This window comes from Carassius auratus, chromosome 29 (genome assembly GCF_003368295.1).
Source record: "Carassius auratus strain Wakin chromosome 29, ASM336829v1, whole genome shotgun sequence".
Taxonomy (NCBI): Eukaryota; Metazoa; Chordata; class Actinopteri; order Cypriniformes; family Cyprinidae; genus Carassius; species Carassius auratus.
The window spans coordinates 17,276,942-17,295,962 of NC_039271.1; the positions used below are offsets into that span (position 1 = coordinate 17,276,942).

The following is a 19,021-nucleotide window of genomic DNA, read 5'->3' on the forward strand; positions in this document are numbered from 1 at the left end:
ATTTCACAACGGTGACATTTAATTTGTATGGGGAAAAAAAGCAGCATGGGTGATATTTGCATTTTATGGCTCCATACTCCATTTCCTTTCTTCTTGGAACAGAAGTACGCTCTTTTTTTCTTTAACACAATTGGACGTTTCCAAGACCAAGGTACAAAAAAAAGACTCTGAAACTGTTAGAAATAAAGTCATTTTTTTAATCCACCAAGAGGTGCTTTAACCTTCAGGATACTAAAACGTCAAACTAAAAAGTTTTAACATTAATTTAATTTGTTGAAATAAATACAAATTAAATTAAAGCCTAGAATGGGTGACTCATTACTTACTTAGGACCAAATTGGTTTGTAGTTAATGATCAAATTTATATTTCCCTATAATTAAATAAAACGATTAGTTTTTTTAATAAACTTTTAAAAGGTTTAGATTAATGAATGTTGCTAACACAAAATTGTATATACATACTACAAGGGTTGCACAAATGCTATTAAGAGTGTATCCAAATTATATAAAAAAAAATGGTATGTAGTGTTACATTTTTAGCATTAGGATGAAAATCATGTGGAAACAGGGTTATAACTTCATAATACATTTTCAGAAATTAAAAAATAATCTAACTGGGTAGGGTGGATAAGATGTTAAAAATTACTTTTTATTTTATATGTCAATCATATGTTAATAATAATTAAAAAATTTAATTATATTATTTTATAACAGTGGCAGTTCTTAGTATGCATGGGATTTGTTCCAAAATCAACAACATCATATTTAAGACCCACATATTACATGAAAATCAGTGTGTGTGAAACAAAGTACTCACAGGGGGGATTGAAATGAGAGATATCTACGAATGTGTGTGATCATTTTGAGACATCAGGCCTCTACTTGTCCGTCCAGTGGAGAAACAGCTCCGTTTTCACTTGCAACCACTTTCTCTTTCATCTGATATCAAAAAATATCACCCCCTCCTTCCCATTTCATTTAGCACTGCCGAAGAAAAGCACGGATTTGTACACTTGCACACATAAACACACACCGCTTAATTGATTGTGTCACTTACAAATGCGAATAAGACTAAAGACAGGGAGTGATAACGGGAGAAAGCCACTGTGCCAAAAATGGGGTACATGGGAATGAAAACAAGCTTACACACACATTGTGAAGTAATTAAAATGGATAGATAAGAAAAAGAGTGAATGAGAAGAGAGAAAGAGCTGTCAGTTTACTGGAGTCCAATGCCTATTGCAACTAACATGCTTTCTCGTACTGATACACACACACACACACACACACACACACACACACAGTTAGGTATGGTAAGAGAAACACTCGTATCACTTTCATTAAAATCTCCCCCACCCCTCCCACTGTGGCACATTAAAAAGTTGGATTAAGGCCTACTGCAATTAAAAGCAGCTCGTTTATTGGGGGGCTCCAATCAATGGAGAGCGCGAGAAGCAGGCTAAACGAGAAGAGATAAGATGCGTTTAATGTTCCAATTCCGCACAGCCTCTGTGCTGGACAATTACTAACATCTGAGAGCGTCCTGTGTGCATGTGCAGAAAAAATTCAACCTGTAGGAGTGTTTCATGGAGGAGAAATCCACACCACACAAAGATTCCCAAAACCCCTTATACCAGTTTAATTGCATTCATAAGTTATCACAAAAAAACTGTCACTGCTCACCACGTCTCCAGTCGGAGAACTAATGATAAAGCAGAGCCGTTGAAAGAATTTATAAAAGGCTCCGCAATGGAAGTGTTGCAATAAATGTTGTTATTATTATTCAAATTAAAGTACATGTGAATGCTTATGGCGATTAATGTTATATTTGCACCTTCAAATTCAACTTTGAAAAAAAGTCAAGTTCTATCCTAGTTTTTTTTTTTTACTCAAAAATAAATACAGCTTCGTCAGAACCATGAACAAGAGATTTTCTTTATAAAAAAAAAATATATATTGAACGTTTGTACACTATTAACAAGCTAAATAATATAATCTCAGCCATCATATTTTTATTGACTAAATTTACTATATCAATGCATCTGTAATTAACCTTTAACTTGATGCATAAGAACAACAACATGAAGTCAATTCTGCCTGGTGTGAAATATATGCGAGCAGAAGCAGAGTTTGCCGTGACTTTGACCTTGTCTGCAGTATGTATCTTAAACGCACACGAATGTGCCAAGGCCTTCTATCCCGCAGCGCCTCCTCACTCTCACGACCTTCACGTCCGGCAGGGGAAACTTCTGCATGCTTCCGGCTAGAAGTTATTCAAGAATAAGCTTTGAATAATTGTCCCGCAATATGAGTCTCTCTGATTAATTGGCTGAGATAAGAGCAGCCTCTCTCTCGTTCTGTGGCTCTGGCGCTCACAGCAGGGCCCTAATCACAACACACACCGTTTATCTGAGAGTGCGGAGATCCAGCTTTGCTAGGGTTAACATGCAAGACTTGCGCAAAATATTAAAGCAAGTACATTAATAGCATGTATCTGAGTGTACATGATTCTGCTGTAAGGGAGGGCAGTACGGCTAAAGTCACAATATAATTCATTTTACATCAGGGCAGCCATAGCTATCGCCTACATGCTTTGACATATAACATTTGATTTGCTAGGTAAATTAATGCTTCTACAAATAAATACATAAAATATGACTAATTTTCATTCACATAAGGATAATAGAACAAGTTTATTTCAGAAGTAAATTCTAAATGATAATAATATATAATTTTTAATACATATATTTTTGTATATTTGTATACTAGAATTCTACATTAGAAAGAAAGAGCTGTCAATTTACAGTCCAATGCCTATTGCAACTAACATGCGTTCTAGTACTGAAACACACGCCCACACACACACACACACGGATAGTTAGGTATGGTAAGAGAAGGACTCATATCACTTTCATTAAAAATCGACATAAACATCATAATTCTGAACAAATTTCTGAATTTGTCTAATTCAAATTTTGGTGTAAAACAGCTTTTACATATATATCTACAATAACCTAATGGTGTCTTAATGTTTGCAAAAAAAAAAAAAAAAAAAAAAAACTATTAAATTAAAAATAAAACTAATTGTTTTCTTGTTTAAATATTACAAATCAGTCTTGTCAACTGATGACAGAATAAAAAAAAATATATATAATATATATATTTTTTTTCCCTCTATGTACACACACACTCAAACACACACACACACATATATATATATATTTCTACCATTGGTATATGCTGTCATTCTGTCTGTCTAATCTAGTTTGTACTACAAATAAATTTTTTCAAATGTCATAGAATAGGAAATGCAAACATACACACATTGAAATGCTGCAATAAATGTATTTACACATCAAAATTCCTCCTTGATACTGGTTTGCCTAAAAACATAAAAACATACAAAACAGGTGTGTGGAAAGAGACAGAACTACCAAAGTTTACTGATAAACACACAGGGTCTTTGTAGTGTCAGAATGTAACTATCTTCAATAAGAAACCCACATTCACTTTCTTTTCATAGACACACAAGCGTGTTGAGGTAGAAAGGTAAAGTGAAAAGAGTAAGACAGTGGTGAACACTTAACACTCAGCTAATAGCAAATCTTCTTTCTCCAGTAATTTAGGCTCAGAGCCTTTGAAGTGGCAGGAAATGTCAAATCAATTATTGCTTTCCTATAAGAAAAGAGCATTTTATTGGGTTTTTATGCCAATAGTGTACATTGCATGATTTGAAAAAAAAAACCAACCTATTTTGGAATTAATTCACACATTTCGACAGGGGTCCATCTATGACGCCTGATTAAAGTGAAGTGGTTGATTTGTACATTTCTCTGACTGTACCCGTCTCCATGCCACAATCATATAACAGACTTATTTGACAAAATAAGTCTTTCGATCAGTGGTAAATATAGTTTTATGATATTTTGCACCTTCATGGACAAATCTAGGGCTGGAGGATAGTGAATGATTTATCTTTCAAACACTTTTTATTTAGTAAAATAGTTCCGAAACACTGGCACTACGGTACTTTTTGCGCCGATTGCGATGATAAGTTTAATTTATGCAAATAATTTCTCTATCTGTCACACTTAAACATGACATGTGAATAAATACGATAACATATTGTTCTTTTCAACAACAACACCTTGATTATTTTTAAATTACAATCTAAAAAAATGATTGTAAATAAAGATTACTGGAGTACAATCTACAAAAAAATACTAATTCTAGTAAAAATACAAGTTTGGATCAAATAATGGTTCTTCGGACTGTCAACAAATCAAATGAAGAAAAATCTAATATTAGGTAACACGCATTTTCCCGAACACTTAAGTGCTACTTGGAAATACCGAGCGGCGTGACTCCAGGGAAATCAAACAACAGACACCTTCCGCTTTAATGTGGCACAAGGTCTTTTGTCCATCATTGCGACTCTGTGCCTTTATTTCATTTTTTTTTTCCTTTCAGGAGACAGACAGACTGGTGCGCCCACATGTTCTCAGCGCCATACATAGAACTTCAGTTGAGTAACACTCCCATCCCCTCCCTCAGCCGGCACACAGATCAGGGGCCCTGATCGCCTTTGCGATTAGAAAACCGCAGAATTTCGTCGTTCCCCAAAACAAAGTGTTTTTATGGCTTCTGTTTTCTCTAGCCCTGGCGCCACCAGGAGTACAGTAAACAATAAACACTGACGGATGGAGCCTGTCGCGCATACAACACACACCTAAGCAAGCACGTACACACACCGCACGCGTAGGTGTTCAGGTTCAACGTGTGAGCACTGACTAATCTAAAGAGCACTGAGTTGTATTGAGAGGCAGAGCATGGAGGTATTGTGTCAGTGCCTGTTACACTTCCCATAACCCTGTCATCGGCCTTATAGTCACTGAAAACCAGAGACAGAGGCTCCATGGCGCCGGGTCACCTGCTTTGAACTCATCGTGCATAAAACTCGCAAAACAAACACAGTCTTCGCCGGATGCCATTAATGTATTAAACGCAATGGCAAATGTGTAGTTTGGTTAATGACCACAAAAAGTGCTTGATATTTTGGCCTTATTAAATAAACAGGTCTTAGAATTGGCGTTATCGATACATCAGAACAACTTCGCTGGCAAGCGAACAGTGTTGAGGGGAAGAGAAAACAGGCCAGTTGAACACTTAAACGGTGGACTTATGGCAAATTGACTTTTACTTCAAAGTGCTCAACAATTATGTCTTTCAGCAATTAGAGAGCTTGAAAAAATGGAACCCACTTGAGCCTTGCCAGTGAACCGGTGGAGGAATGCCCTCGAGTCAGCTCGCGGAGGGGTGGGGGGCGGTTCGGGTATTGTCCTGGGAGTCTGAGCAACTCAGACGCCTTGGCAAGAATGCACATCTGAAACCAGCGCTGCACACACACCCATGCGAGGCATGTCAGTGAAGGGCCAAAATTGGGGTTAAAAAGTACTTTCCCGCACACAAACTTGTGTGACACGCACAATAAATGTTCCAACAGTTACACAAGAAAACTATTAGACGGTCAAGGGGGGGTGAGGGGGGTGGGGTATGAATTTAACCAAAAATTGCAATCTTAGTGCATTTGAATTGTTTCCAGATTTAATACTGTAAGAAACAGGACTTAGGTCTGTGTTCATCAGCAATGCTGAAGTCAAGGAGCTCTTGCTCCTGTGTTCAGTTTTAATGCTAATAAAACGCCGCTATCTGAAGCAATTAGACTGCGTCCGATCCCAATCGGGGTCTGCGTGTTCCCAGCACATCTAAAGAAAATGTTTGCGTTTGAAAAAGTCCATCACGTAAACAGATAAGGAACAGTGCAATGCAGCTTCTCAGTTGACTTTGTTCCTGAGTAGATCAGTAACGGCGACCTGCTGTTGGTTCCGATGAAGTCTCGCTACCGCAGAACTGATATATACTAACGTACATTAACACACTGCCAAGAAGAGATACTAGCACAATGCAAGTTGAGATTTGAATTTACTAGAATGAATGTTTTGGAATGTACAAGATGTAGGCCAATTATGTAAAACTGTACATATTTTGTAATTAAAATCAACAGTTTGAAGGAAGTCTTACATTACTAATACATATATTGAGTGCATCCTCTTTTTAATCAAATAGAGCAGTAAAAATGTAGAATGTAAACTGTTAATGTTAAAAACATTAAAAACTAAATTTTGGATTTGAATAAAAACTTAATCCAATTAGCACACATTCCAGAAAGAAAGAAAAAACGCAATAAAAATAAACGTACAGAGACTTATTACATTATTTAAAACATGGAAAGTACATTTCCTCATAGATAACTTGAATTCTTTGAGAAGTAACTGACAAAGGGCTAATCTTTCTGACATCGGAACAGTTATCTAATTCGTCTGAGCGTCTGTGTATGATATGGGAGGAATCCAGATACACTTCATTTCCAACATTGAGAGCCAGAGCCATCACGCAAAGCACGTTCGGACAGCGCAGTTTAACCAACAGCACAAAGAGCTCTTGAATACAATAGTAAAGCAGTTATGGTGAGGTTTCAAATCTTTACTATCATTTAAATCATGACCACTTACGATATTTGGTTTGACACTAAATAAGCCATGCAATCTTGGATAAAGTCATCAAAGCACACACACACACACACACACACACACACACACACACACACACACAAAAACACCTTATAAAGTTTATTTTTCATAAGCACAGGCTCAATTTTAAATTGATGCATGATCAATAAAGAACAAGATTATCTATGTATGCATTTATGAATGTGTGTGTGTATATATGTGTGTGTTTGTGTGTGTGTGTGTTTTAACATCCAGTAAATTTTTTCACTGTATCCACTATACTAATATTAGATTATAATTCTGGATGGCAAAATATTTGTACCTAGTAGCTTTATTTCAAGAAGTAGTTTCATACAAAAGGTAAGGACAAGGGTATTTACAAGTGTCATTCAAAAATGAACATTCCTGTGGCCAGGTCGTGACCTTTTGTGAGTGTCTCTCAGGTCAGGGGGTCAGGTCAATCAGAGGGGAATGTTATCCAAAGCGCTTTATTTATTTATTCAATCTTTCATCGGACTCCACTTCTTACCCGCTGCCCGGGATTACCCGAAAATACGAAGGGAGAGACGGAGGAACGGGGAGAGAAGACCGCTGCTTCAAATTAGCCAGAATAAATAATCGCCACTTCAAGTCAATAAACACTGTACCTTACTTTTTTATGGAAGCAGTCAAATAAACTTTTTGAAAAGTTTCTGGTAAGTAAATAAAGGAGCTAAATTTGCAAAGTTGACTGGCCGATTTATGCTCATCTCTTTTTCTTCTGGTCGCAAAGTTAAACTTTAGATTAACGTCCAAACACGCAACGAACACATGCAGTTTCTCAAGCTTCGAGAGGAGCAAAAATATAACAGAGAACCTTCTCAGAAATCGACTGTGCACTTTAATATGAAGAAGGAATGTCAAATAATTTAACCTCCTTTCTCCTACCACATTCTGATGCATAACATGGTCCACCTGGTTTGAAGTAGAAAAAAAAAAATTGAGGGTAATGTCCAATGTTTCCGGTTCAGAATGGGTTTACTTTGACTTTCACCTCCCTGACGTCTACCTTAGTTGACCGCTTCTGATTCTATGAACTCCTCACCCTTTGGTGAACTACAAGAAAAAGCAGGAACAGCAGGACGAAGGAAAAGATACAGAGTGGGGTCTACCGCCTAGTGGAGGGGACCAGCACGAGGCTAGTGGGGCCAAAGTCTTGAACATTTCCTAAATGGGCAGCGCAATGCGACAATATGCCTCATTTAGGCTTAATGGATGCATATAATGCATATGAAGTCGAAAATCTATGTGTGTGTGGCATATTTATACATTTGCATTCATTAATAATGAGTGATACCAAATAAAGTTCATGCATGTGCATATATCGTGTGTTGGTATGTTGTGTGACAGCATCGTGTGGGAGTACAAGTGTGTGTGTGAGTGTGTACGTGTACTGAAGAGAGCCCAAATAGCTCGGCGCCAGCAGTCTGCCCTTCCTGTAACGGCTGAACGACGGCAGAAGACTGAGAGAGCGAGAGAGAGAGATTTGCATCTCTTTGTGATAGAGAGGGCCAGGATTCCTTGCGCCCGTATGAACAAAATACAAAAAAAAAAAAAAAAAAGAAATTCGACAGAATGGCACCAGGACAAATTCCACTTGGTGCCAGTGTGTATCAGTGTCGACACACGCAGGTGACTTACGGACAGACCAAATAACACAAAGCGACAACCGAACGCACACCTTCGCCTCCCTGATCAGGTGAATTTCTTTGTATGCAACTTCCTTTGTATGCAAGCCTCATTTAACCAAGTGAGAGACAATAATATGGGAGTTCAATTCCTATAGGCCTATTTCCAAAGTTGCTTAAGACTATAGAAATGAGTTCAAAATGGCTCAATGGCATACAAGAAGGATCATGGTAAAGAATAAGCCAAATTATTTTACATGCACTCTATTTTGTATTCAAATTAGTTTAATTCGGTTTTGGAAAAAAATATATTTATATTATACATTTCAGGAAATGTTTACCTCTAATGGCTCTACATCTTTAATGTGGTTTAACCATCAAGTGTATGTATGTATGTATGTATGTATGTATGTATGTATGTATGTATATATATATATATATATATATATATATATATATATATATATATATTTATTTATATGTATATGTATATGTATATGTATATATATATATATATATATATATATATATATATATACACACATATACACATATACACACACACATACATACATATATATATATACACATACATACACACACACACACACACACACACACACACACACACAACATTTACAATCTCAACCAAACTATCATATTATAAATACATCTTATAATTTAAGAAATTTACCGACCTTGCCATGGTCAGGTTTTTTTTTATTTTTTATTTTTTATTTTATGTCTTTTAAACTCAAACTTTCACTACAAAATAAATAAAATAAAGAAAAACAATAATACTATGAGAAGAAAGCAGGAGGGTCTTTTATTTCTCCAAACACAGCAGGAAACATATTCAAATGTGTCTTGCTTTCATATTGGTGTATTAAGATTACTTACATTTTTCCAATTTGTTTTTATTTTCCAAAATCGCTGAAACTGCTGGGTCGACACACTAAAATAAAGCTTCTCGATCTCAATATGGAAGGAATATAATCCCAAACTAGCCTACCACTTGAGACACGCAACTCAATCTAAAAAAACCCATATATTAAAAGTGTGTTTAAGACGAGGGGTTGAACTTAAAAAGACTGGGTGCTTACTCCTACAAAAATATGTTTGTGCTGCCGTCGGCACAACTGTGCAGCCCAAATATTTTACCACAGAAAGCACTTGCTCTGTTCCAGTTCACTTCAGATGTCAAATCAGCCTTCTGAACTTACAACTTTTTCTCTTTGGTGCAGAACAGTGACACTGTCAACCCAAAAACAGTTTGAGATGAAGATATTCCACCTCAGATATTTGTTCTTGTGGTCTTAAAGTGAGAAAAAGGTCATACCTAATTATGGGTTAATGCGGTTGTCCAAAAAAAAAAAAAGATTAGTAAGGGTGACAAGTTCATTTTGTGTGTGTCTGTGATTTTTTTTTGCAGGCCTGCTTTAATGTAATCTTACTATGTTGAGAATTTTTTATACAATTCTATACTGTTATTAGTATATTTTAATGCTAAAATAGAAAAGCCTATTTACATATTAATAACTGAATAATTATTAAGGTTAAAAATGAAGGTTTTAAAAGGGAAAAGGATAGAGAAATGTCACTTGGATAGAGAAAAGACCCAAACTTGTGTAGCCTACATGTACAAGTAGCTCAACATGCACTTTTTAAATTTACCCGTTTCTTACAAAGTTATGAAAAAGCATCAAAACACAACAATAAGCACAAAAGGCTCTAGCCTGTGCTATGTGCGCAACACTATGGCTGCCTGTAAAACTCATTTTCATATTTCTGTGCGACAGCAGACATGTGGAGGGAGCCACTCCAAGTCAAACAGGAGAGCAGGCTGTTTAGACTACATTAATTCCCTTGACGAGCTTCCAAACCGGCCCACTTAAGGTTATTAAGGTCTATAAATACAGTGTTACCCTCGTTAAGATACATAATTGCTTAATTTACATTTTGCTTCCTCCCAGAGAAAATCGGAAGCCATTACACAACTCCCAAAAAACCCCCGCCCCCATGATTAACCCCACCAGTAGTTTATATAGAATATATAGAATGACAGAATTAAAAATAAATAGAAAGATGGAACGATAGAACAATAGATAAAGAATGATAGAATAGAATGATAGAACTATAGAACGATGGATATTTTGATCTATTTTTTATTTATTTAGTACTGACCTTAAGACATTTAACATAAAAGACGCTTACATTTTAAATATTTACACAAGAGAAAATAAGTTGAATTCATAAAAATGACCCAATTCAAAAGTTTACACACACTTGATTTTTAATAATGTGTTGTTACCTGGAAGTTTATTTTATTTTATTTATTTTTTTAGTTGTTCATGAGTCCCTTGTTTATTCTGAACAGTTAAACTGCCCGCTGTTCTCCAGAAAAATCCTTCAGGTACCACAAATTCTTTGGTTTTCCAGCATCTTTTGCGTATTTGAACCCTTTCCAATAATGTCTGTATGATTTTGGGATCCATCTTTATAAACTGAGGACAACTGAAAGATTCACACGCAACTTTTACAAAAAGTTCAAACGCTCATGGATGCTCCAGAAGGAAAAGCCATGTATTAAAAGCTGGGGGTGAAAACGTTTGAACAGAATAAAGTGGTGTACACTTTGCTATTTTGCCTAAATATCATGTTATTAATTTATATTTCGAAATATTATATATATATATATATTTTTTTTTATCATTTAGTCCTGCCCTTTATATATATTGCTAAATTTGACCAAATGCCCTTTAGAGGATATCCAAGGTTTTCTCAATTTGATTTTATTTCATTTATTTTTTAACCCCAAAATGCAAAGTCTTCTTCTTTGGGTAGACTTTGAGCTAATCTATAATAACAACAATAAGCTTCATATTTATATATTTAAAAAAAAATTATGTGTGTGTGAGAGAAAGAGAGAGAGAGAGAGAGAAAGTGTGTGTGTGTGTGTGAGTGAGTGAGAGCAAGAGCGAGAGAGAGAGAGAGTGTGTGTGTTTTGGCAGTGATGAGTGGAGAATAAGCAATTTGTATACTTTTACATAATGTTACACCTTAATAGATTTTAGGTCAGAACTGGCTTTAATTGTTCTCTCAGGTTAACTGATATATACACACAGAGATATTCATAAACATACGGATAATTTGATTACAGCCTGACATTTTCTACATGTCATTCAGGACATACTACAATATACAGAGAAAAATTCCAACACAGTTGTGTGTGTGTGTGTGTGTGTGGGTGTGTGCATAGGGATTTGCCCTCCTCGGCCCGCTCAGGAAATCCTTTAAATTATGTTATTAGATAAACGGTGCAACACAGGTCAGCACGGGGCCAGACTGTGTCTGGGAACTTTGAGTCCGTCTTTGTGTGTGTATGCAAGTGTTTTCCTCAGAGAGAAACATCACAGTTATGTCATGTAGTTAAGTGCAGATCAATATAAGAGCAGCGGACATTTCAGTGAAAATCATCTTTTAACACTGAGATGATATATTAACCAAAGACAGAGTGATCTTTCGATCTGTTTTTGCCTCACCACTCATAATATGGATCCATGTGTGTTTCTGCAGGTGGTGTGTGTATGTCAGTAGTAAAACAGAATTAGGGGTTTGGTTATGTGGAGCCAACAGTAGATAAGAAGCCTAAGATGATGAAATATAAAGCAACACATGGCCTAGACGACCTAACTCTGATCAGTGATAACACACACACAAACACACACTCGCTCTCAAGTGCTTGTGTGATTCATGATAACAGCAGCACAACACATACAGGGCCAAACACTTTATCAACAACAGAATTACAGCATGATATAACATCTGATATACACAACTATACTCCTGATACTGCAGCGTAAAAGAAAGAAAGAAAGAAAGAAAGAACAAGCCAAGTAAAAAAAAAAAAAAAAAAAAAAAAACAAGCCAACAAGAGAGCAATCAAACAAACAACCAAAAGCAAGCAGACGAGATCAAAACAAGAATTAAAAGGAAAGGAACAAAAGTATGTTTGGGCAGAAACAATAATAAACGATGATAGAACAAATGAGAAAATCAACAAACAACTGAACAAAACCAGGCAGACAAGACAAAAGAACACATAAAACAATAAACAAAGATAACACAGATTAAATACAATATACTATATTGCAGTCATGACCTTATCATGAAAATGATCAATGGAGCCCAGTTATTATCTTGGAATTATCAACAGTTGGGCTGATTTTGCATTTTTCATTGAAAATTGTGTACATTTATTTGACTTTTGTCAGTCTGATAAAATAATGAGTGAAAAAAAAGTTACATCGCAGCTTCACTGTGCACTTGAAGTAAAGCCAACAAACAAACAAACAAATAAAAGCAAGCAGACATGAATGAAAAAGAAAGACAAACAAAAGCACATGGAGGTAAAAACAATAATAAACCACATCATGTAGTAATGCTTTTTAAAGCAAAAAGCATTATTACCTGATACATCTTTATTTAAAAAAAAGTATGCTATATTGTTGTCAAAACCTCATCATGGTAATTATCACTCGCATCCAGTTATCTAGGAATAACAACAGTTAGGCTAATTTAGCACAATTGGGTTAAAATATCTTTAAACTAGGGATGGGCATGATTAATCGACGATCGATAATTGATCGTTAAGAATTTCTTCGATCATGTTAATTTGTTATCGATTAATCTAAAGCACTTTTTTTAATCTAATGCAGGTTGCGTTACGTAGTGTGGCAGCAATTAAATATTTTACCACCAGGGTGCAATATTTGACACCCTACTCGGTTACCTGTGATCTTACGTTTTGATTTCAAAAGAATAATCATTGAGATGTCACGGTGAAGTGTGGCATGGGACCATTTTGATTTTAAAATGCGAACTAGTTAACTGCAAACATTGCGATGGGGTGTTTAAGTACAACACGGCCACGACTCAGATGATGTACCTGTCCTGTGCATCAGGCAACGTCAGTTCCCTCAGAGTGGGTGTTTTCGGCGGCTGGACTGACGGTCACCAGGTTGCGGTCACGTCTGACACCAGATCATGTCAACATGCTTATATGGTATTTCTCAACAAAAATCCATAGACTCGTGCAGAAGTTGTTTGCTAGTTACTAAAGTTAGTTATTTTTCATGAGGCTTTAAGTAACATAATTTGTTAAGTTAGCGTAATTGTTAGGGAGGCTAATATCTGGCCTTTTCTTCTGGCTTGGATAGTTTTGAGTTATATTTTGACAAAATCTGTCCGATCTAAGTTTTATAATGTTTTTTTTTTATGTCATTGTTTAACATGATTCTTTTATCATTATTATTGTCTCTGTTTAAGAACGCCTGCTAGCAGCTGCAGGTTCCGCTGCTTTAGAGCACTGCATGCACGCGCATATATGTTCGGTTTGCCTGAACGTAGTTTAACTGTCTGCCACAAGTTGATCTTGTAATAAAGGTCTCACCGAGGAAAAACACACTGTATTTTTGTATTCATTGCATTTTTTAACTATAAAAATTAAATAATTAATTATATTATAAAAATATTAATGATTAATCGATAGTCGATCGTTAATTCTCCCGACGATCGACTAAGAAAATTTAATCGAATGCCCATCCCTACTTTAAACTTCAGTCAAATAAACAAATTGGGTTCAATCAAACAGTCAGTGTAAAAAGCTACAAAATTAATGTTAATGTTAAAATGAATTCAATATGCACTTGAATAAGGAGGGGCAAGTGCACTGCATTGTGGGATACAGTAAACCAATGAGATGCATGAAGAAACTGCATACTTGCCAATTAGACAACAGTTGCTGCTGGCTCTATAGGGATCGGAATCGTTAAGCTTTTAACAGTATTAGTATTCTTACCGATACTGCTTATCGATCCGGTACTTTAACGGTATTCTTATTGATACTTTTTATTATTTCTACAAACACACACACACACACGAGACACAAATTAAGAGCTGACTTAACATTGTTTTATATTCTGAAATGTAAAATCAATATTTTATGAAATCAATATAAAACCTCAATTAGTAAATGTGTGCAGGCATTTTTTAGCATTTTACATACATGAGATAAGAACATGAATAAAGAAATACAGTAAAATAAACTGATAAATACAATAAAACAAAGATACAAATGAAAAAAAAATATGGCTGGGACTTTAACGCGTTAATTGAGATTAATTAATTACACAAAAAATAACGCGTTAATTAAGATTAATTAATTACAGAAAAAAATTTCCCGCATTTTTTATAACTTATTTTTGCACCACGGAACGTTTCTCACTGGTTGAGTTTCGGGGGACCGATTATACTGGAGCACCAACTAGCGTTCGCATATCACCGCAGCACATGATCGAACCTCAAGTATCACCTCAACGCAAAACATATAGCAGCTAGCGTGGACTTTACACTTTATGTTGAACTATGTATTATTTTGTTGGTGCAACAGTTTATGTTGAACTCTTTATTGTTTTGGCCAAGGTTATTGAGAGTTGGACTTAGTATGTTATGGCCTCTGAAGCAACAGAGAGATGTTTTCTAATAGTCAGTGTTTCCAATGTTCTAAATGTACTTGACAGTATTGTGTTTTACTTAAAGGGGGGGTGAAATGCTATTTCATGCAGAGTTTTTTACACTGTTAAAGAGTTGGATTCCCATGCTAAACATGGACAAAGTTTCAAAAATTAAGTTGTACATTTGAAGGAGTATTTTTGTTCCCAAAATACTCCTTCCGGTTTGTCACAAGTTTCGGAAAGTTTTTTTCGAGTATGGCTCTGTGTGACGTTAGATGGAGCGTAATTTCCTTATATGGGTCCTGACGCACTTCTGCCGGAAGAGCGCGCGCTCCCGTATAGCGAGGCTGAGCAGCACAGACATTTCACTGATCAGAGCGAGAGCGTCGCGAAATGTCACAAAAGAAGTGTGTTTTTGGTTGCCAGGGCAAGATAACCCTGTACAGATTACCAAAAAAAAAACAGCATTAAGGGACCAGTGGATGGAGTTTATTTTTACAGAGCATCAACGAGTTGTGTAAGTGTTTTTGTTTGTTCCCTGCATTTCGAAGATGCTTCTTCACAAGGCCCAGTTTGACAACGGATTTGCGTATCGTTTATTTCTTAAGGATGATGCAATCCCAAGGAAAAAGGGTCACGATCGTGTGTTGGAACCACATGCGGTGAGTAAAACTGCTTCAAATATCTCTGCCTCCTTGTTAGTGCGTCCGCCTCCCATCCCTGAGACCCGGGTTAGAGCCCCGCTCGGATCGAGTCATTGCTGCTGCTGCTCTCGTTCAGTTTCAGCCTCTGGATCTGATTCTGGATCATAAATAAACGGCTGAATCTGACTGTAAGCCATGGTTTGTTTTGGATGATGGTTTTTCCCTCACGGTAATGTCACAGCTTCCACATGCTCTCAACGCAAAAGCCTATTCACGCTCGTGATTCTTTAGCTCCGCCCACACGTCACGCCTCCAGCCGGTCGTGTTTTTCCGGCAAAAATCGGTACAGACTATCTTTCTCTTATGAATATAATAAAACTAAAGACTTTTTGGATTTATGAAGGATGCAGTACTACTCTATATGTACTCAAGATTAACAGGCTATTGAGTGAAAACGAGCATTTCACCCCCCCTTTAAAAAACAGTTTACAGAAGGTTCCAGCACCTATAAGCTACCTGAATTTCTGAAATATACTATTTCTAAATTGTTTCTAAATATGCTATTGCTACACTTCATGGCAAAAATTGCACTGGACTGCTAGAATTGGTTGAACAAAAATAAACAATATTTTGTTACTTAAGCTTGTATTCAGTCATTATTCAATGGCATACTATAAATCCCTGTGAAAAAAAAATTACTTCTCACTGTTTTCAGGTCAAATATTTATATGCGATTAAAAAGCTTCTAATTAATTAGATTAATTTTATTAATCGAGTCCCGGTCCTAAAAAAAATATATATTTTTTTTTCGGTGAAGGTCTACTAACATTACCGTTCAGGTAAGTAATATTACCAACAAAAGAAATTTACTAAAGAAATCAAATGTATATAAACACTGCATCATTTTCACTGAATGATTTGATAGAATAATGCTTATTAAAGCTAATATTATTCAGATTGAGATCTGTAAGTGATTTTCTCTTTGTATTTTGTTGTATGATTAACATTGATGGCCCAAGCGCCAGTCCCTGCTGTCACTTTAAAACACTAGACCTAGCCTATACATTGACGCTCAACAGATTTTCTCCCAACTGTTCACGTCCACTGAAGACATAAGCTATGTTTAAGTGAATACTCTCCAAGCTGGCCATTCTGAAATATTTTGTGTATATTTGATCTCTTAGACGTGCAGCCGTCACTTGAAGCCCAAATTGTAATTTGCTTGTCTAGTTGCAGCTTGTATTGGAGAGGGCACACATTTAATCCTGGGGAACAGCGTCTCTTGCGCGGATTATTATGCTTTCAACGTTTTATTATCAAACATGTCTCTATATTTATCAACAGTAAAGACGTCATTTTACAACAATCATAGACAAATGCATCATAGACAAATGTATAAATATTATTGCATATAAAACAGCTGGCGACTCTGGTGAAATAGAATTTGCAAGATAATCCCTATAGCAATAACAAATGTAGGCTATGTGTTTTCCTAATCTCTCCAGTATCAACAACAGAACCATTAACGTCAGAGCTTATCGATACCCCAGTCTTTCATAATTTAGCTGAGGGCCCATTTAATACCAGGTTTCGGTACCCATCCCTAGCTGGCACTAACTCTACAAAGAGAAAAGCACCACTTCAGTCCTCTATGCAGAATTTATCTGCACCGCTTGACTAGGATTCACAAGCGGCTACGTCTTAGGGTATGTTTCAGTGCAAGTAGATGTGAACAAGTTTATCGGATTCTCTCGCGTTTCAACTGCAGTCGATCACGTTGTGTCTGGAACGCGATGAGCTACAGGCCGCAGAGAAACCCAGTGAGCGATTACTGATAATGCCACATGGGCATATTGCTGTCTGTTAGCCACATCTCTCTACATTTGTTACAAACCAAGTAAGTAACAGAGCTATATAACAATGCGAGATACGGAGTGCGTGGATTAGGTTTCAGCGAGGTTTGACTATTTATATCGTGGCGGTCGATGCAAGTGTGAGGGATCAGGTCCACTTAGAATGCGTTTAGGCTGTAAAAATAAAATGGCATGAATCGTTTACCACTGAGGGTATTTTACTTGAGTTGACGTTATTTTTCCCCTACTTCTTAATTTCGAAGACTCGTCCATCATGAGTTCAATCCAGAAGTCATTCAATTAATCCTGGACTCTCTTCTTTCTGTCCGTCTCTCATGCCGCCGCTCTATCTCTCCTCCTCTCCCGACTCTCCCTCCCTCTATCAGTGCATTAATCTAAGCTGTGTTTCCCTGTCTCTGTTGGTGCCATGAGGGCAAACGCTCTAGATGGAAAAACCCTGTTTGTATTCTGCAGGCGTGCGTCTTTCCCTGCTCTCCATCTTGCTATCCAATCTTTCGCTCTCCATTCTTGGCTGTCTAAGCTGTACTCTCTCCATCTGTCGGTCTTGTTTGTTCCTTTTTAAATCATTGCTTTCTGTACAAATGGTTTTCTTTAAAAATAATAGCAATAATAATTCAAAATATATTTCTGAAGTTCGGAAATATTTGTCTGCTCTCATGTGAGGTATGCACATAGTATTTCCAAACTCATGATTGAAATTCAAATTCAGAATTGGTGGATCAAATAATAATCAAAGCAAGTGAAATTTTGCCTGTTCACAATGGCTTCAATAAGAAAAATGAACAAAAATTCTGAAAATATTTCCAACGCTCAGAAGTATATGTCTGTTCTCAATGGATGGTCTTCTCAAACTCATGTTCAAAATTTGTGGATCAGTTAAGAGTGGAAAAAAATACCACCTTTTAAAGCATGCAAAAATAAATGATTCTGAAGTTCAGAAAAAAAATTCTGAAGGCCGATTTAGACTTACATTTGATATTATAAATTAAGACTGAATTTAAAAATCTCAAATCGGATTTGATATGAAAGAAGAAAAATATTAGATCAGGAATATGACGCAACAAATCACATGACCCATGACGCGTTTCAATACTGGTAAACTGACTCAAAATGAAATCAAAATTTACCCCATTTGCATCAACATGAGATTTAATTATTTATTTGTTACATTTTTTTTACCAAAAAAAAAGTACAAGTATGTCCCATTACAAAAATGAAATGGATTCCCATTTCATGCTAACTTCAATTAAGGTTTAACCGGATCAATTTAAGAAGAGTCTATGTCACAAACCTCATGTTGAAGTCAAACTAACTGTACAATGGATAGATGTTTTGAAATAAAAGATACACACAAACACAAAACTGTACATTCACATAAATAGAAGCATAGCCTCTGTCTGATTTAATGCATACATGGGGAATTTCACGACCTATGCAGATAACGTGCAGAAGTACAGGTAAAGTCGCAACAGCACAAAACCGATAGTCGTTATCTAGCTACCGTTCTTTCTGTGGAAGGACAAGTGTGCTTCCTGCTCCACTTCACAGCCCCGACACACCTCAATAGATACTCCCTCATTCTGTCCAGATCATTTATATCACATAAACCTTAGCCAGTAATTATCTTTTGCCACAGTCTGCCAATATTCTGAATGACAGTCCTATATTGGCACAGTAAAAGTCAATACTTTGTAGAGTGCAAATTCAAAATGGACCTAATTCGACGTCAGGGTCGACCTCCCACCAAAACAT

The 19,021-nt window shown here is 36.3% G+C and overlaps 1 protein-coding gene across 1 annotated transcript in view; it reads right to left on the bottom strand.

The window, feature by feature from the left end:
• Positions 1-19,021, bottom strand: part of LOC113048233 (transcription initiation factor TFIID subunit 3-like) — a 46,447-nt gene that overhangs the window by 13,972 nt on the left and 13,454 nt on the right. The gene's annotated exons all lie outside the window — the stretch shown is intronic.